A 9,147-nucleotide genomic window follows, 5' to 3' on the forward strand; every position below is an offset into this window, starting at 1 on the left:
TACACAGCCCCTGTCACTCTGAGTTCACCCACTTGAGCCCATCTGGTGCCCCACACCTTTCCTCTTGCCAGCATTTCTGCCTTTCTGATCAGAGGCTACGGCTGCCATGGCCTGACTGGGCAGTTAGTTTGTGAAATTCTTGCCTTATCTCGTTTCCCGGGCACCGTCTCACTCCTGTGAGCCTAGGCAGTTTTGGAGACATGGGCCCTGACTCAAGGGACCTGGAAACCAGTCTCTATCTCTGCTCCCCTCTCTGTATATCCCAACATCCAGAGAAGGGGGCCTGGTGTCTGCCCTCCCTCTTTCCCAAGTGCGTTCTCCAGGGCTCAGCAGCCAGGCTCTTTTGAACCTTGATCCCCTTGGCCTTGGTGTGAATAGAGGCTTGGCAGGCTTTTCAGGGCAGCTGGAGAATGAGGTACTGAGGTAGACAGGCTGGAGGCCAAGGAGCCGGCAGTGGGCCAGGAGACGGGTAGGGAGGGTACTTCCCTCCTTGAGGCATACACATTCTTTGTGCCCCTCCCTCAAGGTTTGGAACCGAAGCTGCAGGAATGTGACAGCTGCTTCCCTGAAGGGTTGGGAGGGGCTGGGACATCTGGTTCCTTTCCTATTCCTATCCCACCCCAGCCTAAACCCTTCACAGTGCATCTATCCACCATGCCCAGCAAGCCCCACTCCACCTGGCTACTCAAATAAAAGATATAGGGGAAAATCTGGTTTATGAACTCTTAAATGTTGTTACCTACTCAAAAGAGACCCAATTAGAGCAGCAGAACAGAGTTGAGAAGCCAGGATTGAATCTAATTTATGGCAAGTGAATGTTAGACAAAGGGGTCCAGATGGAGAGAATTGGGCTTGAGGGTGCATGCCTATAATCCCAGCACTCAGAAGGTAGATGCAAGAAGATTGGGGGTTCAGGGCCAGCCTGGGCTACATGAAACATTGGTCCCAAAACACAAGGACAACAGCAAAACCTGTGTTGTTTTCATCAAATAGTGCGAATACAACTGGGCATCCGCATATGAAGGAACACATTTGGATTGCTCCCTAACAGAACAATGACCTCAAATGCTGGGTGTGTGCCTGCAATTCCAGCACTCAAGAGGCTGCACAAGAAGATCTTGACTTTGAGACCAGCATTAACATACAGCTGGACCCTGTTGCAATAAAATGAACTCAAAGTGGCCCATAGACCTAAATGAAAGCTAACGCTATGAAACTCAGGTGACCATCAAGTTAGGCCATAATTCTGACATATGGTACACAAAGCATGTATAACAAGATAAAAACTAGACTTCAAAACATTAGAAAACTTGTGTATCAAAGGTCAAAATTAAAGTACCCAGAGACAAAGAGAGATGGGGAAAAAGTCACAACCTAAAACCCAGTTGGTCTGAGGCTGTGTCATTCCAGGGAAGGGTAAAGGGCTGAGACAAGTCAGGAGAGAGGACAGGAGCAGCGACGGCAGTTTCTAAGTGGGCTGTGTGCGGCTAAGGGGAGGCTAGCACAGGGAAGGAAATTCTCCCCGTTCGCCCATTGTCCAGCCCACACATTCTCCCCAACAGAAGGTGGGCTGTGTGAAGTAAAGGAAGTTTGCTTCCCTTCCCTTTCTAAGAAAGAAAGAAAGGGAGGAAGGGAAGAGAAAGAAAAGGAAGAGGAAAAGGGCTCCCCACACCTCTGCCTGCTCTCCCAGCGCTTGGGAGTTGGGCCTGCAGGAGCTGAAGGTCCTTCTCATCTTTGTCTTCATGGTGAGTTTAAGGCCAGTCTGGCCTACGTGAAACCCTGTCTTAACAACAATAAAAACCATGTTAAACAAATTATCCAAAGACAAGTCCACTTCTACATACCTAGCTAAAGAGAATAGAAACGCACAAACAAAAGTGAACAAAGGTGGGCAGGAGAGATGGCTCAGTGGTTAAGAGCACTGGCTGCTCTTGCAGAGGACCCAGGTTCAGTTCCAGCACCCATGTCAGCTAACGCCCATCCGTATCTCCAGTCCAGGAGAATCCAATGCCCTCTTCTGACATGGATGCACTTACATACATGCAGGTAATACACATACACACAATATAAAAATAATAAAATATTTTTAAGTAAACAAAGGTGGTCTTAGCAGCATTATTCATTACAGCCCCCAAACAGAAACAGCACAAATGTCCATCAGGCTAGTGAGATCTACATAATGAGTTCCAGGTCAGCCAGGGCTACATAGTGAGACCCTGTCTTTAAAAAAGCAACAATGTCGTGGTGGCACACGCCTTTAATCCCAGCACTTGGAAGGCAGAGGCAGGCGGATCTCTGTGATTTCAAGGTCAGCCTGATCTACGTAGTGAGTTCCAGGCCAGCTGGGGCTACAGGGAGACCCTGTCTCAAAAAGACCCCTAATGTCCATCTCTGGCCTCCACACTCACATGCACACACACACACACACACACACACACACACACACACGCGCACACATGCACATGACAGTAATAATAGTGAAGTGATGATAATGCTACAACATGAACAGACCTCAAGGAAATTCTTTTTCGAAAGTGTTTTTGAGACAGGTCCTCAGGATCTAGCCTCACTATGTAATTTTTTGCAACACTCCTGCCTCTGCCTCCCAAGTGCTGAGATTACAGCATGCAACACCACATCTTGCAGAATTAAAATTTTTTTCTGGGACTGGAGAGATGGCTCAGCAGTTAAGAGCACTGGCTGTTCTTGCAGAGGAACTGGGTTCAATTCCCAGCACCCATGGCAGCTAGCAAACATCTGTAACTCTGGTTCCAGGGGATCTGACGCCCTCTTTATGATCTCCACAGGCATTGCACACACGGTGCACTTACATACATGTGAGCAAAACCCATATATATATATATATATGTATATATATAATTTTAATTCTAAGGAAAATAAGACACTGAAGATGGCACATTGCATAATTACATTTTTGTGATATGTCCACTTTAGACAAAAAGACAGGTGGTTGCAGGGGCTGGACACCCCCTGAGGCTTGAGGGAGAGGATTGAAGTGGGGAGTGATCACTAATGAGCAGGGATTTCTTTGGAGAGGGATTTTGAAATTAAATGAAAACTTAGCCTGTGGTAACAGCTGCACAATTCTGTGAATATACTAAAAACCATTCACTATTGTGTTCTTGGCTTGTATCCAGCTGCCTTCCCTCTGTGTCCTCCCAGGCCAGCACGAACGGCTGGGTGTGGGGAAGAACAGATTTATTATATCTTTTTTTTTTTTTTTTCATTTTGAGCCAGGGTCTCCCTGCAGCCCCAGCTGGCCTAAAACTCACTATGTAGTCCAGGCTGGCCTCAATCTCATAGAGATCCGCCTGCCTCTGCCTCCTGCCTGCCTCTGCTGGGATTAAAGGTGTGTGCCACCAGGCCTGGCATTTATTATCTTTTTTTTTTTTTTTTTTTTGGTCTTTTTGAGACAGGGTCTCCCTGTAGCCCCAGCTATCCTGGAACTCTCTAAGTAGACCAGGCTGGCCTTGAGCTCACAGAGATCCACCTGCCTCTGCTTCCCAAGTGCTGGGATTAAAGGTGTGCACCACCATGCCCGGCTCTGTCTTTTTTACATTTATTTATTTGTGTGTGCTTGTATATGTAGTAATTAGAGGAAAATTGTGGGATTCAGTTCTCTCCTTCTACCATGTGAGTTCCAAGGATCGGATTCAGGTCATCAGGCTTGGAAGCAAGTGCCTTTAAATGCTGAGCCATCTCATCACCACCACCCCTCCTTTTTTTTTTTTAGATAGGGTCTCTAGCTCAGGCCCCTCGGCCCGTCTCAAACTTACTATGTATCCAAGGATGACCTTCAACTTCTGATCTTCCTGTTGCCACATTCTGGGTGATGGGATTAAAGGTATGCAGCACCCACCCCCTGGTTGATGCAGTACTGAGGATTACACCCAGGGTTTCCTGCACACTAGGAAAGCACTGTACCAACTGAGCTCCATTTTCAACCTTTTAGCTGTGTGTGTGTGTGTGTGTGTGTGTGTGTGTGTTATATGGAATATATTCATGGTATGCGTGTATGGGTGCACATGGAGGCCGGAGGCTGATAGTGGCTCTCCGTTGACCCCCCACACACACTTTTTGGCTTTTTTGAGACAGTCTTGCTATTAGCCCTGGATGGCTTTGAACTCTATATGTAGATCATCCAGGATTTAAACCTGCAGTGTATCTTGTCACTGCCTCTAAAGTGCTGGGAATCAGGCATGCTCACCATACCTAGCTAAATTGTACACTTGGTAAACTTGTTGGTATAAATCTTTTTTTTTTTTTTTATCTTTTTGAGACAGGGTCTCCTTGTAGCCCCAGCTGTCCTGGAACTCACTGTATTCGACCAGAGTTGTCGAACTCACAAAGATCTGCCTGCCTCTGCATCCCAAGTACTGGGATTAAAGGTATATACCACCATGCCCGGCAGTATAAAATCTTAATAAAGCAGGAGGAGCCGAAGCCTAAAGCTTCCTTGAGAAGAAATGTCTCCCCAGTCTGGCTGGTGGGAGCTGGGGGGAAGCAGGGTCCATGAGTCCTTGACTAGGCTGAGTTCTCAGAATCCAGCAACTTTGAGTTGCTTCCAGCCAGCTGAAGATGGGCTGGTTAGGAGCTGGGCTGGAACATGTGGAACATTAGGAGTAAGGAGCAGGCTCCATTGTGCCTGCTTTAAGGGACATGTTCTTCTCCCTGACTCCTTTATAGTCCTCCGGACCAAGACATCTGCTGAGTGCATCTGTGCCCATGTTCTTGAAGCCCTAGAACCAGCATAGGAGACGATAACCACGAGTCTCCTGGACTTGGGGCGTCCCAGCCTTCATGGACATTGAGACAGTTCCATCACCATCTTCGTAAGATGGAACAGGATGCTTTTTCCTCATGAGCTCTGTGTCAGGAGTACTGGAGTGCAAATCCTCCTGGCAGCCTCCACCCCTGTGGAGGATGCGTACAGCTGCCAGCATACCCAAGGCATGAGCTGGGTGTTGGCTGTCCCCTAGTGGCCACACAGGGAAGGTCTTGCCTCTGGCCAAGAGGGTTAGGCTCCTAGCTGGCCTTTCAGGGAGGCAAGTGGATGGGCAGGAGAGAAAGAAGAAATCCTGGGGCTTTTCTGGAGTGTGCAGGCCGGGGAACAGGCTGGCCAGAGGCAAAAGCCAGATGAGATGGAGAGCAGGCTGGGACCCAGCCAACATGTGTCACACATTAACTGACAGAATAATAAAACGTGTCCCATGCTAAAAGGATCAAAATGCATGAAAGGCCCTATTATAAAGGTCCTGTGCCAGGCGTGGTGGCACATGCCTCTAGTCTCAGCACTCAGGAGGCAGAGGCAGGCGGACATCTGTGAGTTCAAGGCCAGCCTGGTGTATATAGTGAGTTCCAGGACAGCTGGGGTTACAGGAGACCCGTCTCAAAAAGGCAAAAAAAAAAGTAAGTCCTGTGCCAGCTCTGAGGCTGCATACTGTAGTCTCAGCACTCGGAAAGCAGGGCCGGAGGACTGCTGCAAGTCTGGGACCAACCTAGTCTACAGAGCGAGTTCCAGGCCAGCCAGGGCTCCATAGCAAGATTCTGTTTCAAAAAAGAAGAGGAGGGGGGTGGGGAGGAGGAGGAGGGAGTGGGGGTGGGGGAGCAGGAGGAGGAAGAAGCAGAAGTAGCAGTAGCTGTGGAGGCATAGACCTTTAACCCCAGCACTGAGGAGGCAGAAGCAAGCAGATCTCTGTGAGATCGAGGCCAGCCTGGTCTACGTTATGAACTCCAGGCCAGATGGGGTTAGAGAGAGACCCTGTCTCAGAAACAAACAAACAAAAAATCAGGTGCAGCAGTGCTCACATATAACACCAGCACTGAGGGAGGGGGTAGGTAGAGACAGGCAGATTTGGGGGCTCCCTGACTAGCCAGCCTAGCCAAAGTGATAAGCTCCAGACCCAGTAAGAAACCCTGACTCAAAAAATAAAGTGGAGAGTGATCGATGACACCAGACAGAGAGTGATAGATGACACCAGACAGAGACCTCTGGCCTCACAAGTGTATACACACACACACACACACACACGCATGCACACGCATGCACACACACAGCTTCTAAGTGTCTGTTATATGAAAACAGGGTGGAGAGAAATTCCAGGGGCTCATCTTTCTGGGCCAATTTTGATTTGATGATGCTTCCTCAGAAAGGCTAAGAACTTGGGGCTGGAGAGATGGCGGTTAAGAGCACTGGCTGCTCTTGCAGAGGACCTGGGTTTGATTCCCAGCACCCACATGGCAGCTCACACCACCCATAACTCCAGTTCCAGGGGATCCCATGCCTTCTTCTGACCTCTGTGGGCATTGCATGACAGGGGTGCATCTACTTACATGCTGGCAATACACTCATACACATATGAGATGAAGAGATGGCTCAGCAGTTAAGAACACTGACTATTCTTGCAGAAGACCTGGGTTCTAATCCCAGCACCCACATGGCAGCTAACAACCATCTGCAACTCCAGTTCCAGGGGATCTGACAGCCTCTTCTGTCCTCCATGGACATTGCACAACACAGGTGCACTTACCTACATGCATGCAATACTTATGCATACACATAAAATAATAAAATATTAAAATATTTTAGAAAGGCTGAGAACCTCCTGATCCAGGGAACTGAGGGAAAGAGAGGGAGGGAGAAAGGGAGGGAGGGAGAAGGGAGAAGAAGGAAAGACAGAGGGTGGAAGAGGAAAGGAAGGGAGATGGCGAGGAGGAGGGAGAGGGAGGGAAGGCAAGGGAGAGGGAGCTTCTCCTGCTTGGGGAGCCAGAAATGGGTGCTGCTTCCTACAATCCCATACCCATCTGCACCCCCTCCACCCCTGTGGGACCTGTCTTGAACTCATTATGTAGCTCAAGTCTTGAACTCTAGATCCTTTCCTTAGCCTCCCAAATGATGAGGTTGCAGGCAGGTGCCACCAGGCCTGGCTTCAGAATCCTTTTAGAAAGCGCATATTTCCCAAGACCACTACTGTGGCAGCCAGCCTTGGGCACCCTCTCCCCGCCAGGCAGCCTGAGAAGCTACAAGGCTTGCAGAATAGGGCCATTGGGCTCCAGGGGTAAGACTTCCCACTCTCCTCAAGCTGCTCCCCCAAGCCACTTCCTCAGTTGCGCAGTCCTGTCCAGTTCTGTTGCCACTGCCTTGTGAGGGTCAGATGGAAAGCCTTCCCATCTGACCAGGTTGGGCTGCTGGCCAAGCTGGGCACACGTGGCCATCCTGCTTCCAACCACCTGACCTTTTAGTTCCTCAAATCCTCCAAGCTAATGAGCCTCCATGCCCTCATCTAGCCGCATCCTTCTATGGAGAAGGCCTTTTCCTCCGTCTTCTAAATTTCTGCTCAGTCTTGGGTTACAGATAAAATGTCACTGCCTTTTTGGTGGCTTAGCCTGGGTACCCCTGCTCTTCATAGCCATCAAACCTGGGGAAATTCTTTCTTTTCTTCTCTTCCTTCCTAGGTGTGTGTACCCAGCATAGGTACCCAGCATCAAGGCACACATGTGGTGATCAGAGATAGGAAGGAAAGAAGCTTCAACTGAACCTTTTATAAGACTGAACTGATTAGAACTTCAATAATCGTGGAGAGGTTGGAATGTTGCAAGTCCGGAGCCAAATTATTTTTAGCCCTCTTTTGTTTGTTTGTTTGTTGAGACAGGGTCTCACTCTGTAGCCATGGCTGGCCTGGAACTTGCTATGTAGACCTGGCTAGCTTCACTCACAGAGATCCTCCTGTCTCTGCCTCCCTCCCTAGTGCTGGGATTGAAGGTGGGTCCCACCATGCCCAGTCATTTCTAGCCCGCTTAATAGCTATTTCTTGCCCTCCTCTGTCCCTGACCTAAGAGCTTTGTAATCATTAGGCAAACCATTTAAAATGTACAAACAGAGCACTAGTTTTCCTTTAAATGTATGAACGAGGTAGACCACTAGCTTCCACCAACCCAAGAGCTAAGAGCGTCATCAGAGTGCATCTGAGGCCTATAACAGTTTGCTGTAACCTACGTCTTTGATGTCTTCACCAGTGTAGCTGAAAAGTGTCTTGATTTGTTTTATTTTATTTATTTTTTCGTTTGTTTTTTTTTTTTTTTTTTTTGAGACAGGGTCTCCCTGTAGCCCCAGCTGTCCTGGAACTTGCTATGTAGACCAGGCTGGCCTTGAACTCACAGAGATCCGCCTGCCTCTGCCTCCCAAGTCTTTAAAGGTGTGCGCCACCATGCCTGGCTTTGTGTCTTGATTTATGACTCTCTTTGTTTTTTACTACAAAAACTTCATGAAACTGCTTCCAAGTTGGAACACTGGAATTCGGGGTGACCTAAACCTGTGTTCCTAGGCTACAGTCACTCGTATTTGGCTCCAGAATAAACTATTTCTTATCCCCTTTGGGGTGAGAGTTGTGTTTTTGTGTCAACAGAAGATCACCTCAGGTGTCAGTCCTGGACTTCCATGTTGTTGGAGACGGGGTCTCCTGTGCATCACTTGGTACACCATGCCAACTGGTGGGAAAGTGGAGATGGAATCTCCACCCCATCTGACAGAAGCATGGAGTTACCCAGAGCTTTATGTGAGCCCTTCGGATTCCAACGATTGCAGTCTAAGGATTGCATGGCAATTCTGTGTTTGGTTTGCAGGTCTCACTTCAGATAAGGACATCAGAAAGCATCTTTCACCAGTACAGCAGTAGCTATGGCAGTGTCTGATACAAAAATCAAATCAACTCCACATATTTATTTATTTATTTAAATTTTATGTAAGCAAATGCAGGCAAATGCGCCCATGCCGTGCAATGCCCGCAGAGCTCAGAAGGGGGCGTCAGATCCCCTGAAACTGAAGTACAGAGGGTTGTTAGTCGCCGTATGGGTGTGGGAACCCAGGTCCTCTGCAAGAGCAGCCAGTGCTCTTAACCGCTGAGCTATCTCTCTAGCCCCGAGACAAATACATATTTACAAGATGGGGTCTGGGGCTATGTGGTTGGAAGCTTGCTAGGGTTCAAATCTCATCAGTTTAAAAAAGAAAAGTGTCTGATTTGGAATGAAAGTGACTTACAGATGAAAGCGCATCCACAGAAAGCGCCTGGGGAAGTGCAGCGCGCCCCACTTGGTCCCATCTGGCCGCACGTGTTGATGGGGTCATGC

Source organism: Nannospalax galili, unplaced genomic scaffold (assembly GCF_000622305.1).
Source record: "Nannospalax galili isolate Female #2095 unplaced genomic scaffold, S.galili_v1.0 scaffold137, whole genome shotgun sequence".
In the NCBI taxonomy this organism is placed as follows: domain Eukaryota; kingdom Metazoa; phylum Chordata; class Mammalia; order Rodentia; family Spalacidae; genus Nannospalax; species Nannospalax galili.